Source organism: Schistocerca nitens, chromosome 1 (genome assembly GCF_023898315.1).
Source record: "Schistocerca nitens isolate TAMUIC-IGC-003100 chromosome 1, iqSchNite1.1, whole genome shotgun sequence".
Taxonomy (NCBI): Eukaryota; Metazoa; Arthropoda; class Insecta; order Orthoptera; family Acrididae; genus Schistocerca; species Schistocerca nitens.
Genome location: NC_064614.1, coordinates 750522321 through 750543022, shown reverse-complemented (window position 1 = coordinate 750543022; position 20702 = coordinate 750522321). Strand labels below are relative to the sequence as shown.

The following is a 20702-nucleotide window of genomic DNA, read 5'->3' as shown; positions in this document are numbered from 1 at the left end:
AGGTCACTGGTCCCTAGACTTACACACTACTTAAACTAACTTATGCTAAGAACAACACACACACACACCTATGCCCGAGGGAGGACTCGACGTCCGCAGCTCGTGGTCGTGCGGTAGCGTTCTCGCTTCCCACACCCGGGTTCGATTCCCGGCGGGGTCAGGGGTTTTCTCTGCCTCGTGATGACTGGGTGTTGTGTGATGTCCTTAGGTTAGTTAGGTTTAAGTAGTTCTAAGTTCTAGGGGACTGATGACCACAGCAGTTAAGTCCCAGAGTCCTCAGAGCCATTTGAACCATTTGAGGACTCGAACCTCCGGCAGGAGGGGCAGCGCAATCTATGACATGGCGCCACAATCCGCTCGGCCACCTTGCTAATAGCTCTTTATTTACTGTAACTGTATAAAATATAACAATAGGGTTCAACATTTTTGTTTTAATACTTGATGAACTGTTACTGAATTAACAGCAAATTATTGTATTTATACAATGATACGGAGCCATAAAAATACATAAAATATTCAGAGGACTTGGTAACCTCCGACATTGTTACACAGGCAAAGTACATTAAGGGACTGAGAAGTCCTAAAAGAATAATATAGGTAGGCTTATTGCTTCTGGTGATACTTACAAAAACATTTCAGTGTTTTACTAACAGACAAACCAAATAATATTATGCTCCGAACACTTTGAATGGGTCTAGATTCCACCTTTGTAGATGAGCAAAGTTTATATCTGCCTCTTGAATTGACAAATGTTGGCCAGTAAGATACTGTATTCTGAAAAGCATATCGTCTAGTACAGAAAATGCTATCTTTTTTCTCCTTGGAGTTGAAAGAGGAATATTTTGATACTCTTTGGCCTTCCCTGTTTTTTGGACACTTGCTGTCCAAGTGTGAGTAGACCAAGCATAGTTCTACACTTGAAATCAATCAATGGAAGTGTCTCTTTTACGTCACAGTATGAAATATAGGAATTCACAAGAGTCATTTACAGCACTGCATAAAACAGTCTGAACCAACACTATTTTTGACTTTCGGCGTATTTCATACGGAGGCCTCGCCATGTCAGCTTTATTTACGCCATCCACGTGTTCATTACAGTCGTTTACAACTGTTAGTGACTGAGCGCAGTGGCGCGGCGCAGCAGATAGCACACTGGACTCCCATTCAGGCGAATGACGGTTCAAATCCGCATCCGGCCATCCAGATTTAGGCTTTCTTTGATTTCCCTAAGTTGCTCCAGGCAACTGCCAGGGTGGTTTCTTTGAAAGGGGACAGCCGATTTCCTTCCCCATCCTTGACATGATCCAAGCTTGTGCTCCGTCTCTAACGCCCTCGATGTCAACGAGACATTAAACCGAATCATCCTTTCATATTCCTTCCACGTGTTCATTACAATCGTTTACAACTGATAGTGCCCTCACTTCAATCTTCATTCCACTTTTCTCCGCACTTCATCTCCACGATAATTTAAAAGAAAGTGAACTGCACAATTGTCCGTCCATATTCTATGAAGTACTAAGCACATACCTAAAGAGATACAGTTTGTATATTTTCTTCATTGACTGCCTCTTCCTCATTAGCTCTTAGTTGAGGTTCTGCAATATTTTGTGAAGTACTAGCACACGCTTGAAGAGTTTTGTGTTATTATTATTTTATTTATTTATTTATTTGAAATTTGTGGTAAGTTCCTGTGGGGCCAAACTGCTTAGGTCATCAGTCCCTAGACTTACACACTATTTAATCTAACTCCGACGGGGGCAGCCGCACGAACCGTGGCAGGGCACCTGAGAGCCCACAGCTGTCCCGCGCGGCGGGTTATTAGTCTGTGGAGTACCGCACATCATTCTGTCTTCACTGTCATCATGATTCTCAATTGGTATATCAATATTACATTGAAAATTTTCTAGCTGAGTACAAATTTCTTCAGCTGTAAGATATGTAGCTAGCCATAGCCTGCAACGAAACAAAATTTTACTAATTTCACCAATGTTCTCTGAGTCACGCATTATTTCAGTTATTTTCTGTGAAATGAAATACCATATTATACTCAAAAATGGTTCAAATGGCTCTGAGCACTATGCGACTTAACTTCTGAGGTCATCAGTTGCCTAGAACTTAGAACTAATTAAACCTAACCTAAGGACATCACACACATCCATGCCCGAGGCAGGATTCGAACCTGCGACCGTAGCGGTCGCTCGGCTCCAGACTGTAGCACCCAGAACCGCACGGCCACTCCGGCCGGCTTATTATACCCAACAAGGATATGTTTTTATTAATAAAATATCATAAAAGGAGAAAAACTATAAACATCAGAGCAAAGCAACGAAAAGTCAATGCAACTTCAACTTCTGAAAACACTGCCCAGTCATATTTTATGTTATAATTGAATATTACAAGGGTACTGTACTGATACTTTATCAAAATTAACATTAATATGTATAAAGGTAGCCAATGGCCTTGCCGCAGTGGTAACATCGATTCCCGTCAGTTCACCGAAGTTAAGCCCTGTCGGGCTGGGCTAGCACTAGGATGGGTGTCCATCCAGTGTGCCGAGCGCTGTTGGCAAGCGGGGTGCGCTCAGCCCTTGCGAGGCAAACTGAGGAGCTACTTGACTGAGAAGTAGCGTCTCCGGTGTCGTAAACTGACAACGACCGGGAGAGCAGTGTGCTGACCACATGCCCCTACATATCTGCATCCAGTGACGCCTGTGAGCTGAGGAGGTCACGACGGCCAGTCGATAGCATTGGAGCTTCATGGCCTGTTTGTGCAGAGTTTAATTTAGTTTATGAATAAAGGTAACTGCATAGAAATTATCAACCTTACTTTTATTTACGTACACTTGCAGCGCCATTTCACACACTAAGAAGGCATTTATTATACAATAGTCCACATTTCAGGCTGGTATATAGACTTCAGAATGGTGTACAGGCTGTACTGGCATCCAGTGTAATAAACACAAACTGTATGGAATGGGACTTTTCATTCCCTACAGGTCTAAATGGGTTTCTGTGGTACGTAATTCCACGCAGAATCTGCTAGTGCTCCCAAGTCCGTATATGCCTATCATGCCTATTCTTTCGGACATGTCCGAAAGAACAGACACCACATATATAGTTCTGGAAATACCGGCCATGACCTCCTTCTTCTGACCGGATGCACACATACTCCCCGAACTCTTACGGGACTTGGTAAGAATGTCTTCCACGAGTAATGAGTGTGTTGGGGTGGGACACTACGAATGTAGTGTGTGGACAGACAAGGTAAGAATGTGGGTCTCGCGGGAGGCGTGTGCGAGATAGTCCCTGCAGTCGCACTATTGCCTGTGCCCTCAGTGGCTAAAATGGCTCTGAGCACTATGGGACTCAACTGCTGTGGCCATCAGTCCCCTAGAACTTAGAACTACTTAAACCTAACTAACCTAAGGACATCACACACATCCATGCCCGAGGCAGGATTCGAACCTGCGACCATAGCAGTCGCACGGTTCCGGACTGCACGCCTAGAACCGCGAGACCACCGCGGCCGGCTGTGCCCTCAGTGGCTCAGATGGACGCCGCCGCGGTAGCTCAGCATGTTCGGTCAGAGGGCTGATTGTCCTCTGTAATAAAAAAAAAATGAGTAAAAGAATCGACAATCAATTGAACGGATGTCACGTGACGTCCGTCCACACCAAACGAACCTAACAATACCGAACAAAAATTTAAAGAAAAGATGGACAGAGCGTCTGCCATGTAAGCAGGAGATCCCGGGTTCGAGTTCCGATCGGGGCACACATTATCAACTGTCCCCGTTGATATGTATCAACGCCCAGCAGTAGCTGAAGGTATTAACTTAATTCGAATTACTCCCAAGTCCCTTCCTTCCTGCGTATGTAAAAAATCTATTCTTAGTTATAATTGCGCTGCTTTAAACACCTACTGTTAGTCAGTATTTGACATGGGTAATTCCTTTGCTTATTTGAACCGACACAACTCTAAATGGATATCAGTAAATGTGCCGACATACATGCAGTTTTACAAGTATGCAAAGTTCCAAAAAATATAAATATATTTAAAAAATGTAAGTGAAATATTTTTAAATTTTTTTCCCTGTATTCCTTGAGAAATTATGCACACAGAAACAATTATTAACGGTCATTTATAAAAAGTGCGTAATGAAGGTTAAGTAAGGTTGGAGCTATGCTTTTCTAAAAATTGCCTCAATCTTTGAGTATGGAAAAATTTCCTGCTTGAGAACTGGCTGGCACTTTTACTTGTGCAGTGGAAGTGGGAATATAGGACATGCCAACTATATGTTACTCCCATTGGTGTGTGGATCCACAGGGGTGTAGGAGATGTTTACGACGAATAACCACATGATCCTAATGCTCTGAAGAACGATGTTTATTAATGGTATGACTATATACAACAAAAAGACTGAACATTGTGAAGTCATTAGACCAACTGATCTCAAAGGATCTCTTGCACCAGAGCCACGTCGACTTTCAGCAATGTTCCTTCGTGAAGCAGAGTTCCAACAGAGCCCCTACCCTCCCCCCCCCCTCCCCTCCCCTCCCCTCCTCACCGCCCGTGCGCAGCTTAGCAAGGCAAGGGAGGCTGTATGATATGACACAGAGGGGTCATCGGGTTATGAGGACAAGACACGATCGCTGGAGAAGTGGAAAGTGAGGGTAGCTACATCAGTGTCATGTGTCAGTGCGATGGTTTTAAGGAAGTGCACGTGGTGGAACCATCCATGGTCTGGCAATCCATGTGTTTTCCTTTGATGGTGAGGCCGTTGTCTATCATTTTGACATGGAGATCCTCAGAAAGGAAATCACTGACGTCTAGATGGAGTTTAAAGGTCAGCCAGCAGTACAACGCTGATAGTGTCATTGGGCATTGGGAGGGAGGGTACTTGGCCTACATCATCGTCAAGTGCGGCATCATAAATGTCCACATTGGTTTCAGTCTGTTAATGGGCATGGTTGTTGGTTTACCGTTCACTTAGATGGTGAAGGTTCGATCATCTTGTCGAAGCACTTTCAGGGTGTATACGACCCGGAACAACCGGGAGATCCGGGAAAATCTCAGTAATTTTTTCATCCGGGAGGTAACCGGGAAGAACCCGGGAATTTTTTAGAATTCCGGGAATTTTTCATTGTTTTAGTTCTCAGTTAAATTTTTGTAATTTTGATTGGTAAGAACCGATACTCTAACAAAGGATATTACTGTATCCCGCTACTGCAGAATAATACTACAACAATAAAACATAAACGAGAAAAAAACGAAAATAATTTAAATTGCAAATGAAATGCGCCATATAGGCTACAACGACGACACACAGTGCTCGTGCAAGCGTCTGCCAACAGCAAAATGTGTCAAAGGCTTTAGGAAGACTGCGCAATGCTTCATAACAACAAATTGCCTCCGGTGAGCGTGAAGTCACAATTGTTTACATTAGATTCGTTTTAGCAGTTACGAGCGGGCTCTTGTGCATGTGCAGTGGAGTCACGTTTGAGTAGTAGATTCTCCCGTTTCTGGCTACAGGAATGGGGCTGTTGGCTGTGCAAGCAGTCACAGCAAGCAGCTAGATGCTACCGGGAAAAAGGGGCGCCAAATTCATATTCTTGAGGGAAAAAACTTGTTTCACAGAGCGCCTAGCATCCCTGTTGGTTTTTGAAAATTTTTGAACACATTTGAAGTTGATTTCTGAATGAATCATAAGTTGATTTTTGAATGCTTGCATAGTGTACGTGATGCCTCTGTCAGGAGAATCCTCGTCGCATCTAGAAATAAACTTTCCGCAGACAAAAGGGGATGGGGCAATACGAGCTGCCGACCGTTGGTGGCCGAGCGGTTCTAGGCACTTCAGTCTGGAACCGCGCGACCGCTACGGTCACAGGTCCTAATCCTGCCTCGGGCATGGATGGGTGTGATGTCCTTAGGTTAGGTAGGTTTAAGTAGTTCTGAGTTCTGGGGGACTGATGACCTCAGATGTTAAGTCCTATAGTGCTCAGAGCCATTTGAGCTATACGACCTGAGCAGAGTAAAGCCGAACGGATGAATACCAATCGCTGTCTGATTATGTGGTTGATTGGGTTTGCGAACGATCAGCGTTGTTATAATTACTAGCGAAATCCACAGATTCAGACCACCAGAATGGAAATAAACGACTGACAGGAATAACGGATGAGAAAGATTACGTATTATCTTCTCGTGTATCCAAGTAAATGAAATTCTGACAGAAAATTTTTGGCCAGATTGCTACACTAATAAGGACCAGTTGTACAGTGCCCGGTTAGCAGCCGCTTAAGCTCTATTCTGGAAGTAACGCGGAAAATATACGAACATGTAACAACGCCTAACCGGAGATTAATCACGGGATAACTAAACCGGTGATTCTGGCAGGGTTAATCGGCGAACAAATTTTGACATTGGCAGGCATAGCTACAGAATTGGTGATGACAAGATTGTCTGTTAGAACAAGGAAGGAGAAGAAACGGGGACATCACACAAACTCTGGAAGAATAAGACGATTCCAAATTTATATAAAAATTTGGTAATATTACTCTTCGATCTCGTGCTTGAGAAACTGGTGCGTATGAATGAAATATGAAACTATTTCCTAACATAAAGCTTTTTGCTTATAGCAGGCCTAATAGGCATTTGATATTGGTACTTCGTGAATTATATTCTGTCGTGTTATAAAAATGACCATTTGTGCCAAAACAGTCTCGTTTATTTGGTGTGTGTTACAAAATTCCTGCAATATTAGAAAGGTCTATTTTGTTTTATCTAGCAGACAGTGGCAAAATAGACGTAATCAGATCGAGAAACCACACCAGTCTTGGGTATTATTTGTATTAACAGCTTTTTCAGTATTAGATAACGACATATCGATTTTTCATTTGACAGAACGTTTGACGAACTTTGATGAGGTAATAGATTCTTTCTCAGAAAGGAAAGCATTCCATGTAAAGTTGTAGCAAGATTAGAGAGAAAAAAATGCTAGGAGCTAAGGATTGAAGAAATGTGTACTTCCTTGCTTGTCTCTTGTCTTTATTGGTTTTACGTATCCTATATCTTATTTTATGTCACACACAACGTCAAGTTATTATCTAATAGGCAATAAAGAGTGCAGATTTTCTAAAGAGTTCTTGTTCTCTCAATTATAAATAATCCCATCCGCTATTAATTGCGAGATTTTTTTTAAGAGGGGCAGGCTGTCAAACCGGCCTACTAGGAGCAGGAGAGGCACCACAGGACATTTCAATTTCCATTGTCCTGAAAATAGTTTGATGGCATCCATTACAAAATATACACGTTACAATTCGACAGAGCGCAATACAGTGACGTGCGATAGATGGATGCCATATGAAGAGGCGTGGGACTGCACTTTGTCACACTTAAGACCAAATAACATGTCTTACATTTCCTAGAACACAAATGTCTAATGTTTCAGACTTTTCAGAAAGATGTGCGCTACAAGATGAACATATTTTTGAAAATTCGATTTTTTTAGTGTTGATTCGGTTCGCAAATTTCGTAGATCTGGGGCTGATGCGCAGAGCAGTCTGAGTTATAGTGACCCGTCTTTACATTTAGTGATTTTGCTTTTTCCCCTTCGTTTACTCTCACGTCAAGTGAAAACAAATCGGATATCTGTGGCCGGGAACTATCAAGTGAAATAAAATACATAAAATACATTCACATAATTACGGAAGGCTAAAATATGTCATTAGTTTCAGATTTTATTTTCTGAAGGTCAAGCATTAATCGCCTTCCAGAACAATGAAGTTATTTTTGTCTATTTGCTAAAGAAATTTGACTTTTGTTAACCTTTTCCGCAGAAGCAGTCAGTGTATTTGAAACGAAATGTTTATTTCCACAGTACTGGCTAGTTTCAACTCTTCGCTGCATTTCAAGTGCACGTTTTCATCTTCTAGCACCATGCCATAATAAAGAACCAAACATGACATAATACAGAACTGGTGTTCCAAGAAAATTTACATCCCAAAAACCACACTGAAAAGCTTAATATCAGGTTGAGGTCTACTTCATTGGCAATCTGGACATACGAATGCGCACTTTAAGTATGCGCTTAAAGAGTGCACATTTTAGTATGGTTCACGAAACTCCGATGCTCTTGGAGTATCCTCTGATGTCTTGTTTCTTTTATGACATAATGTATGGTCTTTTAATGTTTAAGTCATGGTAGCTGCGCAAGCGCGGTGTCGCCTGTTATCTCCGCTCTCTGGCAACAGCTGAAACGAACCTATTTCTAACAGATCGCGGGAAAATATTGCGAATGGTGGTTTGGAAAGCGTTGCTTTCAAAGTAAATACCCTTTTACGTAAGTTGAACTATGTGCGAGAATGTAGGCCTACCATGAATTTCCTAAATCAAAGAGCGTTTGACTCTCATTTAAAAATCAACTCTTTGATGATGACCCATTTAGAAGAATTTCGAACCCTGAAGATCAGACATTTATGTCACTATGAAAAATTTTACTGGCACATTTGTGTGTTATATCTTAAAGGGTAACACGTGCAAAAAGGATCAACATTATAACGAAAGCTTAGCTGCTCTTGTAGCTTATTAACCTTAGAGACCAATATTGTATGTGAAAGCTTTGCTGTTCTTATAGCAACACTATGCATATTAATTGAAACTATTAACTTTCCCTGTTTGTGCGTTCGTGCTACTTAACAGTGATGTTGCTGTTGGCTGACTACATCACGTGTCCTATGCTCTCAATACCCGCTGTCATCGGCTGGCGAGATCACGTGACTTGAGCCATGACTGGCTTACAAAAGCACATCACTATCCCCATTTCAATGATTCGGGAAGTAACATGCGGTGTTTGGTGGACTTCCAATGTATACTTTTGTAATACGAAAATACACAGCGTACATGTTGCTGCACACCAAAGATATTTCAAAAACGTGTCTTTTTCCCGAGTTTCGTTTTCTAAAGTGCCGGGAAATTCTACGCCCGTGTATAAAACTATAACCATTCAAAGGATTGATAAGATGTGTAGTTCCGAGGGAAAATATACTGTCACCTAACAAGGAAAAAGTGTGTTTTCACCCGGGAGAAAGTGCATTTTTAACAGGGAGATGCGGGAGATTTTTTTTTTTTTTTTTTTTTTTTTTTTTTTTTGCCTTGTCCGCGTATACACCCTGACTTTCGTCCTATCTAGGGGGTTGTCGTGTAGGCTGTGTCATCCCTAACATGACGAAGTTGCATTCTGCGAAAGTTTTGTTGACAAATACTTTTGGTACTGAGTGTGAGAGAGACAGCAGAATTCTGAGGTGTGCTACATGTTTTTTAAGGCGAACAATTAAGTCTATCGTGACTGTATGAAGTCTGCTACGAGAGACAGTGTTTTGCCATACAGGAGTTCAGCAAGTGACTCTCCAAGATCATGTTTGTATGCTGAATGGACGACCCAAAGAAGTGCCTCTGACCAAAGTCCAATGTGGCACATGAGGGTCGCTTTTAATGTGCAGTGCCAGCGTTCCACAAGTCCTTTACTTTGTAGATAATATGCAGTAGTTCAGAATCGTAGGGTGCCTGTCAGATGGCATAGTTCGGAGAACAGTGCCAACTCGAACTGTCTTGCTGGTCAGTTGTGATTGACGTGGGACAATTATATCTCGATGTCCATGTTTCAATGAATGCTTTGCCGGTGGCTTCATCCCTAATTTCTTTAATTGGTATCCCTCAACCCATCATGTGACTCAGTCAACAGCTGGAAAGATGCAGCGTTAGCTGTCTGAGGCTGGCAATGGACCGATGAGGTCAATGTGAATGTGCTGGAAGCGTCCTTTGGGAATGTTAATCTGTCCTAATAGTGGTTGTGGTGGAAAAAAGTTTACTATGTTGAAATGGTACACATGTGCAAGCCCACAGTTTGAAGTCTTTTTTTAACATTAAGCCAAACAAATCTGTCAGTGGCTAGGCAGATGGTAGGCCAAATGCCTGTATGTGCTAGTTTGTGAAGCTGTTCAAAGTAGGTTCGATGGAAGCATTCAGGTACATGATGGTGAGTCCTGTTTTGAGATGTATCACATAGAATTCAGAGGGTTGTGTCTGGGAGGATTGTGGGTGAGGGCTTGTAAGTGATGTTCATTTCATTGTGCCTCAGCAAACTGCTCATAATAGATTGTGGATAATAAGGCACTGATGCATGAAAAATAATTCACTATGACATTCTCTGCACCTTTGAGGTGGTGGACATCCATTGTAAGATGAGCTCTATAGTCCAAGTGTCAATGTCATTGGGGTGAAGGATCTTTGGATGGATTGCCAATAGAGTCCACAAGAGAGCAGTGATCAGTGCAAAGAATCAGGGGTCATTCTTCAATGTCCTGCCTGAAATACTATATGCCTTGTAGAGTGCTAGGAGCTCCCTGTCATAAGCTGACCACCTGCTTTGGAATGGTGGGTCTTAACACAGCCCTGATAGTTCAGACATTTGCATCTGCTGCTATGCCAAGCTGTGCACCAAGGTGACAGCTTGAATGAGACAGTCATTGATGTGCTCAAATGCAATCGGCATGTTGTCCATCTATATGTGTTTACATTTGCTCATGGTATGTGTGCTGGCAGGGCTTGTGTTAGCAGTGCTTGCAAAGCTGCTACTTATGGAAGATGTCTCCTGAAGAAGTATATCACACCTATGGATCTGCATAATTCCCACTAATCTTGTGGTGGAGGCAGTTGACAGACAATCTTAACACATTGCGGTGTGGGCCTAATTCCTGATGCATCTATGGTGTCCATGAAAGACAACTTCTTTGTGATGAAGTTGACATCTGTCTTCATTTATTGTGACACCTTTGTGGGTGAGATGTCGAAAACTTGTGTGAGATGGTGGTTGTGCTGTTCCTCTTTGCATGAGAAAATTTAGGTGTGATCTTGGTAGGCATCAGGAAATGGGAGCTAGAACAGTAGTCTGTCAATAAACTGAACATTTTTATACACATGTCCAAAGAATACTGCAATGTACTCATTAATAACACAGGCACTGCAATGTCATATTTTTCCATCAATGTCAGGCGGCAATTTTCGATTAAAATATCCTCCCTTTATACAGGAATTACATAACGTGTACAGGTGCAGGTTGTGATGCGTGAATGACAACATATGGAAGTTTGAGTCTGGCCATGAGTCATACACAGATAGAAATCAAGACATCCAGGTTTGAGTTCTGGTCAAACACACATTTTCATTGTTGACATTCAATTATACAGCTGAGGGTAGTCTGTATTCACAACCACTAATACTTTTCCTGTATGTCAAGGAAGCATTGCCAAGTTTAAGCTGCATCTTCAAGTCCACATGATGTGAACATAAATTCGAATAGACTGAATAGTGTGATTATGGCTGCTTTTGGAAGTTCATCAGGGTGCACAGGTATTTGTAGATATGCCATATTACAGCTGATAATGTGGTTGTCTATTGTGGTGCAAGCATTAGAAATTCTACAGTAGCCACGTAGCCTGACAAAATTGTCTTTCTTTGGAACCAGTTTTATGGATGAAGCTCAGGAACTGTCAGAGGGATGGACTATGCCTGTTTCTAAGAGCTCCTCCACTGATACTTTGGCAGTGGTTAATAGATCAGATGGCTGTTGGTGTGTTTGGTGATATACCAGTGGGTCAGAGTTGGAGATGATTTTGTGGACTGTTACATTTGTAATGGCATATTGCCTGACACAACTTGCAGAGGGTCACAAGAAAACTCAGCAGGAAATGAGCAAGCAAGCTGAGCTGTACTAACTTTTGAAGTGACTGCTGGAAGCAATATTGTGGCCATCTCTGTGGGGGTGACAGAGGTACTGCATCAGCATACCGTTTGTGAGGCAATGAGGGAGGAATGGTGTGTGGAGGCAATTGGTGTGGGTGGTCAAGACACTGCCAGGCCATGAGGAGTTCATGTTTAGCATCTTTAATCTTGTCTTTAATGAAATTGTTGTTGTGATGTAATTGAAGTTCTCTACACACAATTCAAAATAAAGTTGCTGGACATGCTGCTCGATCATACTGATGCAATCCTGATGTGTCTGATGATTGTCCTGAGTATCCACAGGTGGAGGAGGCTGAGGTGTAGAGAGAATTGTGCTGTTATGCTGAGCCATCAAAGAGATATGTCGGAAGACACTGTAGATAGAGTGGCCACTGTTAGTGTGGATGGGTCTATTACTTGAGAGGTCCGGAATCAAGCTGAAGTGTCATAGAAAATAACTGTCGAAACAGGTCCTGCCTCACCCATGATGAGAAATGTACAAATGAATTGTTTAGTGAAGCTGAGATCAAGTGTGTGAACCTGGGTTGTCAAATTGCTAGCTGCATGGAGATGAACAGGTGTGTAGACAGGTGATGCACAATCCTGACCCTCAAAGCTGCATCAATAAGGTGTAGTTGACCACTAGTGGTGTTGCGCATTAAAAGTCTGTTGTTATGAAGTAGGTGTGATTAATGTGGTCTGTGCCATTTCCTTTGGTGTCAAGGTAACTTATACATTCAGCACAGAGCAGTGTGACTCTGGCAAACCATGCGTTCAGGTTGTGAAATTGCATAGTTGTCTGCAATTGTGGGTGGCAGCAGCATATGCTGCATGATACGAGCACAAGTGGTTCTGGTCAGGTGCAGTGTGGTTGGCCATTTGTAGCAACTGTTCGGGCATGATGGTGTTGACCTTGTTCAGTACAAAGGCAGTGTGCTTGGTGGTGTTGTGTACAGGCACAGGTGTGATATGGTTGGCAGTATTCTGTGCAGGTGCGGACATGGCATGAATGGTGGGAAAGCAACAGTGTGTTGATGCCCCATGAAGGTCAATGCTCTGCCAGTGTGCAGTGAAGTCAGTCAGTGGGGATTGGGCGGAGTCGGCTCAGCTTGTGGTTGGCAACCGTTGCTTGTACTGCCATTGAAATTGTGAGTCATGCCCATCACGATTGCTGTCAAATTTATTAATGCTTTGTCTGTGTTGTGTCATTGAATATACCTGATCAGCAAGCTTAAATGTGCATCCAAAGATTTATGTTCATGGTCAACCACTGGCAGTTGCATTTGTGAGGAGGTAGTTTTACAACCAACAGTGTCCATAATGTGTGGGTGGTCATAAGATGTATGTTGATCTGTGTGTGAAGATGATTCCATAATTGTGATGATGTGTGTCACTTAAGGCATCAGCATAGATGATCCAATGGATTTGCCCCTCCGGGGAGTGGGTGAGGAGACATAGTAGTGCAGCTTTAACCATGTCATATTTGTTGTCTGCTAGAGAGGCAAGAATTATATCACCCATTGTGTCCAGATGTCCTTCTAAGTGGGTTAACAAGGAGACAAATTTAGTGCCATCATAAATGATATCACTCAGTGTGAATATATTGTCCACAATGATGAACCACAGATTAGGTGGGTCTGGCCGGAAAAGCGGTAGTCTGAAATGCGTCCAGTGGGTGGAAGATTGCAGGGCAATGTTCATAGTGGTAGAATAGCCAAGGCAACATACACGATGTGTCACGATGTGCAGGATGTAACATGGTATGTGATGCAACTGACTGCATGAGTTCCAAAGTGATTGTATTTGCACATGGCACGGTTGTTTCATTGAAATCAATTAAAGACATATACAACTGGTAGGATTGCTGTGGCTCAGGGATAGTCCAGTTTGTGAAAGATACAGAATTCCAACTGAAATCATAAGTTTATTATTTCTCATCTTTCACTGTTTGGCATTGTTGCACACTAATGTAGTGCTGTGCAAGAAAGTGTCACTGTCACTTTTCACAAGAGCTGCATGTGAGGTGTTATCCATAGTGGCTGGCATGCTGGCTGGAGAAACTTTGTCTACGAGGGAAAACTGCGTGCCACAATGTGACCACACTGGCAGCATTGTCTTTGTGGAATAGGCAGATAAAGTCAGATCAAGATCATGTTAAATCTTGTTACAACCGGTTGGCTGTATTGAATAAATCAGAGACAGATATGTTGAATTTATACACGATCGCAATCATTGGGAGTTTCCAGTGTGGATCCGCATGGTATAGGACATGAGTAACCACACTACACTACTACTCCAAAGAACAATATTTATTAATGATATGACCATACACAAACAAACATCTGGACACTGTGAAGTGATTAGTCTGACAGATCTCAAAGAGTCTCTTGCACCAGAACGTTGTTGACTGCCAGAAGTGTTCCTTTATGAATCAGTGTTCCCACAGATTCTTGCTAGCCCGTGCATGCTATAAATTGTAACTAATTTAAATAGGGCTGTAACACCAAAGTAGCGTGTAATAAATAATGTTTACGCCACTTTCGACGGAGAGCAGTGTGTGGTATGAATTCCAGATGGTGCTCCATTCATATGACTGCAGCAACATTTTCTATGTTCAGTGTAATATTACTGAGTACTTTCTTGTCAATGGCCTTGCTGCAGTGGTAACACCAGTTCCCACCAGAACACCAAAATTAGGCACTGTCGAGCTTGGTTGCTACTTGGGTGGGTGACCGTCCAGGTCTGCCAAGCACCATTGGCAACTGGGGTGTACTCACAAGGGTAGAGTGCACCCTCTTGTGATGCCAAGTGAGGAACTGCTTGTCTGAGGAGTAGTGGCTCTGGTCACAAAAACTAATAATGGCTGGGAGCGCAATGTGCTGATCGCGTGCCACTCCATATATGCAGCCAGTGACACCTTTTGGCTAAGGATGACATGGCAGTCGATTGGTACTGTTGAGTCTTCTGAGGCCTGTTCAGATGGAGATCTTCTTTTTAAGTACTTTATTATTATTATCAATTTCTTGGCAGATCTACAAAGGAGCCATATCACTGAATTTTGTCTCATATTTATCCAATATTCTGAAGCAAAGAATATCATTGTTACATTCAAAAAAACATAGTTGATGCCTTTATTTTGGTATTTAATGATATTCAAAAATGCATCGGTCTTTATTTCATGAGTCATCTTTCATCTCGGATTAAATAGACTACACGTATCTTCAACAACCCAAAAGTTGTTTGGGGTGAAAAATTTAGGCACCTCACTCATTTATTAGTGATTTGATTGATTTAATGAGTTCCTCAAACTTCCATTACAGATGAAGTGCCTGAAGAGAATAAGTTTGTTTCTTCTATAAATTGTAAGCTGACAGGCAATGCATATGTTAGCTATGTCAAATATTGCCACATTATTATTCTTATGGAATCAGAAAATTACCATTACCATGTAAAATACACTGATGATCCAAAACATTATGACCACTGCCCACTGCAAGATTGAACACCATCTAGTGGCACAGATGTCAGGTGCCACATACCTCCAGTAGCCTATGAAAGACTTGTCACATCCATACCACACAGCTGTACTGCATTTCAGAGGTGGACCAATAAGCCACTAAGCAGGTGGTCATAATGTTTTGCCTCATCAGTGTATGAAGAATAAATCCAGTTGGAATTAAAGTTGAATGCTGCATGAATCATAGTACCTTATAATAGACCTATACAGCTGTTTGCACCATTTTCTACATTTTAAAGCACAAGGATAAACAAGTATTATTACCTAATAATCCAAATGAAATCTATCAATGCTAGTTAAACTGATCACTAAGCATTCGAGTGTCAACTGACAACCTGAGACTAACAAGAGTTGCTGCTTAAAGAGACTGTGAAATATGATACTTCATACAATGTTATGTGATACTACACAGGTACCATGATATAATGAGTTCCCTCCTCCCTAAAATAAAAAATATAACAAAGTGAAGTGCTGACGTATCTTATCCACGTCCCTCTACATCCTGCTCCTACACCACTGTTAGCAGTTAATTAAGGCTTACCATCCCCTACATTAGTTGCAAAGACAGTATTTAAGTTCCTTACAAGTCAACTACTTTCAGTCTTGATATCAATGTGATTGCAGTAGGAAATTCTAGAGCCATACCTTTGGTACATCTCTCCATGGAAATGTAGTAAACAAAGCACAGTTCATGAGAACAGGTATATAACTGGAGTGAAGGCTTTTTAACCAGCCTAACCCAGTATGCTGTTCTTAATGAGTTGACATTATCAGAAGTGTAAGTAGCATCCTATCAACATTGGGGAAGTTTCATAAAAATTCTACCCTTCCTAATACTTGTAAACAACACTCTGAACAATGTTTTGATTCCTCTTGTTGCAAAATATGCAAGTGCTTACTTCAAAGCAAGCAGCTGACCCTCAGTGTCAATAAATCCAATGCAAGATGGATAAAGAGAAGAAAAGACTCAATATCATTTGACTGAACAATAGACAATCAGTAACTGTAATTTGCTTCCATTGTCTACTGGCTACCAATATGTATCTGGAGGTGGAACATAAACATACACCTGTCCATCAGGAAAGAAGGTGCCATGTAGTTTTATAAGGTAAAATAAAAGATAAGATAAAATAAATTCAATTCACTCATGAAGGATAGCAGTTACAAAAACACAATTCAGTCAGTTCATGAGCATAAGTAATCTGTCTGGGACTCGTCAGATTGGATTAACAACCTCAGTCTTCAGCTCAGATCTTTATTGTTAGTCAGTACATTGTTCTGTGGCAGAATAAAAAATTTAAAAAACTGTTGTGATTCACTGAAATATTAGAGCATGTGGCACATACTATAGTGCAGGATTCAAACACATTTTTTATCCTAGTAATGAATGACATGTTTTCACAGATTCCTTTCATGGATTTCATTTATAAATTGACAAGTGAAATATATAAGTACCACAAAATGTTACTTTTTTCAGGCCCACTTTCAAAAATACAATCAGAAAATTTTTCATTTGAGGTGGCTTCAAAAAGTAAGTTACACATTATTGTGGCAGACCAAGCAACTTTTATTGAATACTGTGCTATATTTCATAGTGACACAGATACATGACACCATTTCTCAATAGTCTCAAGTTCTCTGTAGACAACAGTTGGAAGTTCTAATCATTCAGTACCTCTTTGATAGAAATTCATTCCTTGGTCACAGAGCCAATCGATAACAGTTTTGTGAATATCTTCTTCATCATAAAATCTGTGACTGCTGTCACTCAGTTATTTGATTGCCTTGATTTTGTCCTCTGCAGTCAATGTCACTGACCTTCCTTCTCAGTCAGCATCACCCACATCTGCATTGCCTTGGTCAAACTGTTGGCATTGTTTCACTATGACTGGACACAATAATGTATTTGGTCCATATACCACCAGAATTTCATGGCAAATCTGTGTGCAACTAGTACATTTTGTCCCCCCAAGAACTATACTGTGTGCTTCAACTTTGAAGTGTATTATAGTTGCTTTTGCCAGTCCACTCACACACTGCGGTGTACTTTTATCCATACTGCGGCAGAACTGAGTCTGCAGGGCACCCAGAACATGTACCCTCTTTTGACAGTGTGTCACATTTGTTACACAATGGTCTTAGTTTGCAATGAAAGTCATAACTTACTTTTTGAAGCTCCTACATATGTGATCCATTCTGCTGTTTTTGTATGGAATTGCATAAAACATTCCCTTTTTTCTGTGAGACAGAGATATATTTTGCATTTAGTGCACTGAACAAATGTGAAACAGTTAAATACAGGCAAACCACATCTGAAACAATTTTTCTGGGTTTTATTCATTATCACAGGTAGGCAGATGTCATGGAAAATCCTCACTATTGGTAATCACACAGGCTTTGGTGTTCTGGGGTTTCATCGGCAATGCTTCATCCTTGTCATCGCTTTTCTCCTCTCTTACTCTTCACTCTCTTCTCCCTCTTGTATTCTGTCTTGTGAATGCAAAAATATACATCATTGGTAAATGTAGACACAGTGCTACACAGGAAAAATATTGTTGTGAGGAAATAAAGAATCAGTTATTCAATAGCATAGGCCATATTAGCATGTTACAGTTATTCCAAACATATTCTAGTTCAAAATTACCAAAAAAGGCATAAATTACCTTTATTTCTCAAAGCCATGATAACACTGTGATAAAGAGTTTTCTTCAATCATTTTCTGAAATCTACAGGGAGCTTCCAAAAACAACAAACAAGCAATGTGCAGAAAGCAAATGGTGTAAAGTACATAATACAGTTAGGCACAGAAAGTTTAGATAGCTGTCTGATCTAGGGAAAAAAAAGTTGGATGTAGTATATATGTTGTATGGAGAGTGAAGAGATTAAGACAGAGGAGGCTGAAAGAAAATCTTTATGTTACCACAATTTTTATTTAGTCAAATTGAGAATTTCAGGAAAATAAACAAATGTTATGGTTGCTTCCACAAAAAAAATGTGTTGCACATTGTAAAATTTATTCCAACCAAGAAATGTATTACTTTCTCTGACTTCTATAACATGTAATAAACATTAGGATGAAATTAGAGAAATTTAGATGTACGTATTGGGGTTCTGACAGCCTTTCTTCCCATTCGTCAACTAGGGCAGGAAGAGCAAAGGGGTGAATGAATCTCATAGCTGTTGTCTTTAGCACACTTCAGTATTATGAAAAAAAGTTTCAGGCTATACTAAATGAATTGGCATCAGATGCTTTACTTTTACATAAATCTGAACACAGTATGCCACATTTTGATATAAGTCACATAACTAACGATTTTAGTGATGTGGTGTTGCTGTTACTGTGCTACATCTCATGCCTGCTATGGCTGGGAAGTCACTCACACTCTGTATTCATGGCTAATTGACATATGGGTAGTGTGCAAGAAGTTGTATTTGCTACTTGGTGGGATGAATGATTGTTTAAATACCTTTGTTTGTGCCTTAATTAGTCTAATATTGTCTTCACAAACCCAGTGAGAGTGATATATAGGAGGCTATAGTATCCTTCAAAATTCTTCACTTAATACTGGGTATTGCAACATTGTAATTAGGCTTTTAAAGATAGCTGGCATCTCTCTTCCAAGCATCTGCCAATTCAGATTTTTCAGGGTTTACATGACACTTGCTCATGAACCTCAGAAACTTTTGATCATTCATGCAACCTTTATATAAGTTCAATATATCCTACTAGTTATATTTGGTAAAAGTCCCACATATTAGCGCAGTATTCTGGGATGGTTCACATGAATGTTACATGCTAATCAAAGAACCAAAGTCTGCCACCAGCTTTACCTATGATTCAGCGTGTGTCATGATTCTCTTTTATATCTCTACGGATTGTTACACTCAGGTATTTTTTTTTTTGAGCTGACTAATTTCAATTGTGATGCATTTATATTGAAGTGATGGGCTAGCACTTTTTTGCATTTTGTAAAGTAGACAGTTTTCCACTTATGAATCATTAAAGGAAGTTTCCAGTCTTTGCACCAAATAGTATGCCTAATATTATTAAGATCTGAGTGGATATTTATGTAGCTTTTTTCAGATACTATTTCATTATAGACAACTGGATAATCTGCAGAAAATCTGAGGTTATTGTTAACATAGTATACCATGTCATTGATATTCAAGAGGAACATCAAGTCCTAACACATTTCCAAGGGCTATACTATAAATGAAACTACATCTATTGGTGAATCTCTATTCAAGATAATGTGCTGTATTGTCCCTGCTAATGAATCCTCAGTCCAGTCACAAATGCCATTTGATACCTCATTCAGTCACACTTTTGTTAATAAGTGTTGGTATCAAATTAATCAAATGCTTTTTGGAAGTCAAAAAATACTGCATCCAACTGACTCCCTTAATGATGGCTTTCAAATGTCACATGACAAAAGTATGAATTGATTTTTACATGACCAGCATTTTCAGAATTCATTCTCATTGGCATGGAAGAGGTCATTCTATTCAATGTACTTCATTATGCTTGAGCTCAGAATATGTTGTGAAATGGATGACAATGATACTTATGGGTAATTATATGGATCGCTTTCAGGGTACATTGTGGTTAAAAAGAGGGCTAGCTCAAATGCAAATACTATATGGAAACTGACAGATATTCATCTGGACATGGGGGTCTTGTTCCATTGTAATAATTTTAGCTGTTCCTCAGTGCTGCTTGCACAAATAGCAATGTCACTCGTCTTTGTGGGCTGTTTAAGAAATGAGCTGGGGCAGTAATCCTGCAGCTTCCTTTGCAAATGAACATTTGTAAATGAAGATAAGTAGTTTTTCTTGTCCAGTCTAAGAATTTATATTTTTGAATGTTAATAGTTGTTTCTTATTATATAAATTGTTTCAGCTTTGCACAATCCATGCTAGTATTGTGTTTTTCTGGCAGTTCTCTTCTTTATCATTACATGTTATAAATTAAATTTGCATGATACATTTTTCTGTTTAAATGTGAAGGCTAATCTCAGGAATTACTACAGGAATTTAGATATAGTTTTTGCCAATAGTGACACTGATTCATGACTCATTAGCAATGTTTGCATATATAGTTTATAACCATTTCATACAAATTGGGTGAACTGTGATGATATTTGTATTTGTGCCTCCTGAAAAATTTCCTGATGTGAGGTTCTTAAATTGTGTGAGTTATATTAGAATTTGAAATTGCTGTTCAGTTACTTAATGTTGTTCTCTGGGTTTTAATCATAAGTCTATGCAGTGGCTCATAAACAAAACTATCAACATGCCAGACAAGTCACCCAGTTGCAGGTATCTAGCACTACCCTTGTGAAATGAGACTGGGTTGCCAGCTCTTACACTTTTGAGATGGGATCATTTCTCCACCTGTTCAAGAGTCT

General features: G+C 40.4%; 1 protein-coding gene across 2 annotated transcripts in view; it reads left to right on the top strand.

The window, feature by feature from the left end:
* The window catches only part of LOC126260661 (cGMP-dependent protein kinase, isozyme 1), a 606719-nt gene that overhangs the window by 564185 nt on the left and 21832 nt on the right, over positions 1–20702 (top strand). The gene's annotated exons all lie outside the window — the stretch shown is intronic.